Here is a 7307-nt window from a genome sequence, read left to right on the forward strand (position 1 = left end):
TTCCCTTTGTTCATAAAGATACAGAGAAGTTAAACAACTCATGGAGCTACCTGAGCCAATGATCCCCAGACACAGCACCACTAATGGAGCTGCAGGTAAAACTAGTTTACAAAAAATCTCTCTACCCTTGACAGATAGGTCACCATCTGCGTTGAAAGTATATTTTATATTTTTTCGTGAGCCATCCTCACAGAGAAAGGATGGCTTTGTGTCTACACTCACACAAGGAAACACAAAATACCTTATGCCAGAGGCCAGGACGGCTCTATGTATTTTGCCACCCCAAACACGGCAGGCAGGCGGCTTTTGGCAGCGCACCTGGGGGAGGTCTGCTGGTAACATGGATTCGGCGGCATGCCTGTAGGAGGTCCTCCAGTGCCGCACTTTCAGCATCCCTGCCACTGAATCACCACCGAAGCCACGGGACTGGCGGACCTCCCACAGGCATGCCACCGAAGGCAGCCTGACTGCTGCCCTCACAGCGACCGGCAGGCTGCCCCCCCACGGCTTGATGCCTGTAGTGAGCCGGTGTGGCCCCCCTCCTCCCTGGAGGAGGAAGAGCCCAGCTGGAGGCCAGAGTGGGCGGAACTAGGGAGCTCTGAGCCTGACCCCCAAAGGGTCAGGCAGCGACCCGAAACTATAAAGGTCGGCCCTCAGATCTCAGAGGGGCTCCAGCCGCCGGAAAGAGCAGATGCCCCTAGGGGAGCTCGAGACTGGGAAGCTTCTGTGGCCCAAGGCAGCTGCCCAGACTGGCCAGAGCTACCCTGCGGCCACTACCCGGAGGAGCTGCCAGAGCTACCCCACGCCCGCTACCCGGAGGAGCTGCCAGAGCTACCCCGCGCCCGCTACCCGGAGGAGCCGCTGGATCTACTCTGCACCTGCAACCCGGAGGAGCCACCGGAGCTACCCTGGGCCAGTTACCCGGAGGAGTTGCCCGACCTGCCACCCGGCCCCGGCTGTGATGAACCCATGCTCCTGGACCCCAGCAAGGCCGACGTCAGGATCCAGGTAGGGCCCGAGGGGGAGTACGGAAGTAGCCCAGGGGCAGCCGACCCCAGTCTGGCTGCAGCATTACCGGAGCCTGTGTCAGTGTGTTGCAGCCAGGATCCCCACTGACTAAGCAGCGGATCGTCAGCAGCTGCTAGGGCCCCGGGCTGGGACGCAGTGGAGTTGGGGGGGGCTGCATGCCCCCTGCCACCATTCCTGGGTGGCAGGCTCCTCCTCCCCTCGGCCTGAGGAGGCCGAAGCCTCTTGCTGTTGCTCAGCCCTGCCTACGGGCCTGAGCACTCCTGCCTCAGTGGTTGCTGCCCCGCCCTGACCTAGGGCTGGGGCTCATAACTGTTATTATGGCCCAACCCTCCCCGAGGGCCTGAGCCTCCTGACCCAGTGGGTGTTGCCCCACCAGAGCCGGGGCCAGACGTAACCCCCGTGCAGCCGGCTACCGCAAGGGCTACCGAGGGAGAGCCCTGGCCGGACTGTTTCCTCGGACCCATCGGTGTGTAGTGAGCCGGCGTGGCTCCCCTCCGCGCTGGAGAGGGTCGAGCCCCAGCGAACTCATGTACATGTGGTACGAGAAGTGGGGATCTGACTCCTTGGCCCCTGTGAGAAGGGGTCAGACGGGGAGATCTACCCCCCCCCCCCCGAGAACCATGGAGATGGACCGTTTGTTTAAGCTGCTGACGGAGAGTCAGGAGTGGCAGCAGGCCACCCAGCTACAGCAGCAGCAGCACCAGGCAGCTGCCCAACTCCAACAGCAGCAACAGCGGGATGCCACCGAACTCCAGCAGCAGCAGCAGCATGCCACTCAACTCCAGCAGCAGCAGCAGCAGCAGCTCATTCAGCAGCTCGGAGCCCAGCTGCAACAGCTGGTGACAGCGTTACCGCATCCCGTAGAACTGCCACCAGGGGATGGGGTTGGGGCACCACGCCCTGCCGCCCTAGTGCGACTAACCAAGATGTGCCCTGACGATGACCCTGAGGCATTCCTGGTAACGTTCGAACGGGTGGCACTGGTCGCTAGGTAGCCCCAGGACCAATGGGCCACCCTTTTGGCCCCGTATCTAACCGGGACGGCCCAAACGGCATACCGGAGACTGGCGACAGAAGAGGCAGGGATTATAGCCAAGTCAAGGCCGCGATCTTGGATGCCTTAGATGTCAGCCCTGAGACTTTTCGGCAACGGTTCCAGAGCCAGACGTATCCCTCGGGCACCCGACCTCAGCTAGTGGCACAAGCCCTGAGGGAGGCATGTAGACTATGGCTACAGCCAGAAACGAGGATGGCAGAGGAGGTCATGGAACAAGTCATCCTGGAACAGTTTGTGCACACCCTACTGGCCCAAGGATGGGCCTGGGTGCTCCGCCATCAGCTGGCGACGTTGGCCGCGGCCGTCTAGCTGATGGAAGACTTTTTTGTGGCCAAAACGCCCATGGGACCCGCCTTCCGACCTCAAAACCCCGGGCCCGAACGCTCGAACTTGGACCAAAAAGGAGACGCCCTGACCGGGCCATGGAGCCTTGGCCGCGGGCAGGACATCCGCCCAGCGTCTCCATGACGTCTGGATCCTGCCCCCCTGCCCAGACTGGCGGCCCCTGTGTCAGGGGCTGCGAGGGTCCTCCAGAGTCCCCCTAGGAGTCTGAGGGGAGCTCCCTCCCGGGGCGGTCACCCTGAACTCGGACCCTGTTTCTGTTGTGGAAAGTCTGGACACTTGCAGCGGGACTGCACAGAAATGGATTGCAGCTTCGGGCAGGTCTGTGCAGGGGATACCAGGGCTCGGCTACCACAGGCTCCCAAGTTTACGGTTCCAGTAATTGTCGGGGACCATGCCACCCAGGCATTGATCGACTCTGGCTGCGGCCAGACGCTCATCCGCCAGACTCTGGGACCCCAGTGTCAAAGTTAGAATCAGGACTCACAATTTGTCAGACCACTCTGTTTTATTAGCGCAGCGCTCCAACAATAACACCCAGATAATGTGAGTGGCCATGCAACACCCAAACAGTCTTATTTATACAGATAAAAGAGCGGGAATTAGACAAANCACTCTGCCAAGGGCAGATACAAAACCTTCTCCACCTGCGCCTCCCACCTGACAGCCGTCACAATTTTCTACGGGACTGTGATCTTCATGTATTTACGACCCAGTTCCGGCTACACCACAGACCCAGACAAGATCATCTCTGTGTTTTATATCCTCATAATTCCCATGCTGAACCCCCTGATCTACAGCCTGAGGAACAAGGAGGTGAAGGACACCTTTAGAAGGATGATAAACAGGAAGGTTTGTTCTCAGTTAATATAATAATTGGGATTTGTGCTTATCAATAAACAAGTGATAGATGAATAGTGAATTCTCTGTCATAGCTCTGATTTCCTTTGTTTTAATTGTATTCTGTGGCTTTTTCTATATATATATATATGGAATCCAAGCCTGTTCATCTTGAGAATTCAGTCTCTCTGGTTCAGGAATGACCGTGAGGCTGCAAAGAACACTGGCAAAAGGGAGCATTTGTCACAGACCCCCTTCAGCTCCCCTTGCTGGATACCCACCAGCTGGTATTGAGGGGAATCCCAGCTTGGACCCCCAGATGTTTAAGCTGCCAGAGACTGAATGGAGCCAGTCACTGCTGCAGTCTCGGGGTTCCTAGGCACACAATCAGGGTGCTAGGCAGAGCGCCTACACCCTTTCTGGAGAGCCAGAACCTGCTATCTAACTGCCTAGTCCCTGGGCTCAGGGATGACTATTCAGACTCTGCCGTAGCTTAAACACCCCCTGTCCTAGAATTCCAAAAGAACAGCATGAGCCTTCTGGGTTACAGCCGAACTCCCCCCCAGGGCCACACAGTATGTGTAAAGAATGTAATACAGAGAGGGACACTCTGAACCAGAATCTAACACTGTAGAGCTAATGCTTCACTAAAAAAGCACAAGCTTGTTTAGAAAAGGACACACATCCTAACTTCAATGGACCTCACTAGCTCATCCTTTCCTTGGGCGTCCTCTAGGGTATCCATCTGTGTTCAGACAGACTGCTCCTCCCTCTCCTCATCTAGCTCCTACATGCAGCTCCTCTCAGATCTAGGTGGTCAAACATGGCCACGTAGAACCCAAATAGGGCAGCTTCTGCCCTTTTATAACCATCTTACCCTCTGTCAGGTGACCTCATGATCAGCCTCTTCCGATGACCAGATACCCCTACCAGGCAACCACTCCTTTTCTTTCCCATCAACAGAAAGTTTAGATGGAAAATTTTCAAACACCCCCAACAAGGAACAAATCCAAAGCTCATTGAAGCCAATGAAAAGGCTCTGATTGACTTCAGTCAATATTGGTTCAGACTGCAGGAGTTTAAGTGGAGATATTCAAAAGGCATCAAACTCCCATTCCAGGGAGTTGTCCAGGGAACTGGATGTCTAACTACTCATTTAAAATGTGTATTTGCTCATGGGCAGTTGTCGATTGCACTGTGGGGTTTCCAATCCTGTATTAAAGTGTTGAAAGGAAAATAGCAGTGGAAGCAAAATGACTTTGGCCCACACACATATTGCCAGTTTAAGAACATCACAATGTTAATCAATAGAGTAACTTTGAAGTCCTTTATGTCATGGCACTATAGCTCCATGCCATTTTGCACATATATGGAAAAATCATAAGCAGTATTCCTAGGAGAACAAGAGAGGTTTTAAGCGATCGATGTTCAGACAAAACTTCCCTGGACAAACCAGCGCATATCCAGTATGAATATTCAAATGTCACAGTGTGTGAGCAAGCTTGCTAGTGCTATGATATTTGATAGGCCCATCACACTACGACTTCATAATGAGTACTGGTACATCACAATCATACAGCTTTATAAATTGATTGGACGACATTCGTTCTTGATCTGTCCCCATATCATTCTCAAGGGAGTTACTTCAGGGATGAACTTGTCCCAATGTTTACAAAGTCCAAAAAAAGCCAAAAAAAAGCAGACCATTGATATAATTTTAGGATTGCCAGAGAAACTCTTTCATGGGGTTGGAGAGAAGATAAATAAATAAATAAAACCCCTACATAAAACGGCAACAGTTTTCAACCAGTGGTTCTCAGAATTCTCTGGCCTGTGACCCCACGTTAAACAGAAATAGGGTTTGAGATCCCTATTAAGTTTTTGGGATGCTCCCCTTCCATCTAACCATGAAAACAGGGAGCAGGTTGTGATGACTGGAAACAACCTCCTATGTTGAGAACTCAAGAGTAAAACAACATCTTCTTATGTCGGCACGCTGCCAGCGTGATGAGAAAAGATGCTCTGATTTGGTGCAGGCTAGTTCTGCATGATAAAGGTCAACTTTGCATTATTCAGACTAAGTCCCTAAGCTCACCATAGAGGACTTTTTCTGCGGAATTTATCATTACACATTCTGATAACATGACTATCTCCCTAAGCTGAGCTTTGATAAGCATTACCTGTGTTCTGGTTCTTTTCTGTATGTTTAACAGTGCCCTCCACTGATGAAATCTCAGAACTCTCATGAAGGATACATACGGTCTTCTCATCCTCTCACCGAACTCCAACCTCGCCTAAAAGCATAAAAGGCAACAGCAATGTCCTTTAAGCCAAATGTCAGAGCATCTTGCCGATTCTACACTAGTGTCACAGACCCTCATTTCATGAATCTTAAAGACACCAATTTCTAATATTGTATTTGACTGTGTTACATTATATCTATGTTCTGTACATCACATGGATTGGCTGAGTCATAGAAATAAGGATAATGATACAGAGAACTCACTCTTCTTCCATCTGCTGTTTATTGGTTAAAATATAATGATGATTATATTACCAAAAAAAATTCTTCCTGTATATCATCCTTTTTAAAGCATCATTTACCTCCTTGTTTCTCAGGTCTGTAGATCAGGGGTTCAACATGGGGATCACAATGAGCATAAAACACAGAGGTAACCTTGTCTTGGTCCATCACGTAGCTAGAACTGGGTCTTAAGATATATACATATAAGTGTCCCATAAAACATAGTGATGACTGTCAGGTGCGAGGCACAGGTGGAAAAAGGTTTTGTGTCTCCCCTTGGCAGAACGGAGTCCTGAGAATGGCCACAAGGATGCACATGTAGGAGATTAGAACACCTAGGAAACTAGTCAGTCACAATTACAGTAGAGAAAAGTGAAAAGTACAAGGTCAGTGACATGGGTTTCAGAGCAGGACAGCTTCAGCATAGGGGGCACATCACAGAAGAAATGGTTGACAACATTGGAACTGCAGAAGGACAGACTGAATATAATAGAGTTTGCACACAACTGAATTCACAGAGCCACATACATATGTACCCAGCCACAAACAGGACGACAGTGTCTCTTGGACATAATGGCTCTGTATAGCAGAGGATTACAGATAGCTTTGAAACGACGTCATATGCAATCAACAGCCAGGAGGCAACATTCGTTGGTCACACAAAAGAAACAGATGAAGAGAATAGTTGTGCTGCACACTCACTCAAAGGAATGGTAAAGTCTCTGCTACAAAGGTCATTAGTAACCTGGGAGCTATGGCAGTGAATAGCCAATATCTACAATGGACATCTGGCTTAGGAAAAAGTACATGGGGGTATGAAGCTGGGTTTCAACCATGATTAACGCTATCATCCCAAGATTCCCCATCAGGTCTGACCACATACATGACTAGGAACAACATAAAGAGGGGGATCTGTAGCTCTGGATGATCTGTGATCCTATGAAAAATGAATTCGGTCACCATGGTGTGGTTTCTCTCTGCCATTTATTCCAGAAACGCTCTCCTCTAGCTGTTGAAAAAAAAAATAAAGATTACAATGTAATCACAGGCCAATAAAGTACTGAGTGCAGATCCCTTATAACCCTGTGTGATTGTTCTTGTGTGTGTGACGAACTGGGACTGTTCTTATAGTATGCTCTGAATACACTGTGTTGGTGCCTCAGTGTCCCCTAGCAGTAGTCTTAAGTGTCTGAGGTGGTGGCATAAACAGGGTGTGTGATTGCTGCAGAGCAAAGGCCAGTGCACCTAAATGCCTGGCACTCCATGTCTCGACTAGCACTCACTGATGGCCCTAGCGGCCCTTCTCCTGCTGCAAAAGGTGCCAACTGAAGGTGTTGGAGACAAAGGATCCAGAAGTGACGCTCCTGCCCAGGAAAGAGGAGCTGAGCAGAGAGGGAGGCGCTGGCAGGGGGTGGGTAGTCTGGAGCTTTGCCTGCTGGGGACGAGGAAGTGAAAGTGCATGACCTAGGGGTCTGGGTCTCACTGCCCCCCATCAGAATGGACCGGCGCCGAGGG

The 7307-nt window shown here is 51.0% G+C and overlaps 1 pseudogene; it reads right to left on the reverse strand.

Moving 5' to 3' along the window:
- Positions 1–2776: 2776 nt before the first annotated feature.
- On the reverse strand, positions 2777–6776 carry LOC142046701 (olfactory receptor 5AR1-like; annotated as a pseudogene).
- Positions 6777–7307: the final 531 nt, after the last annotated feature.

This window comes from Chelonoidis abingdonii, chromosome 4 (assembly GCF_003597395.2).
Source record: "Chelonoidis abingdonii isolate Lonesome George chromosome 4, CheloAbing_2.0, whole genome shotgun sequence".
Lineage (NCBI taxonomy): Eukaryota > Metazoa > Chordata > Testudines > Testudinidae > Chelonoidis > Chelonoidis abingdonii.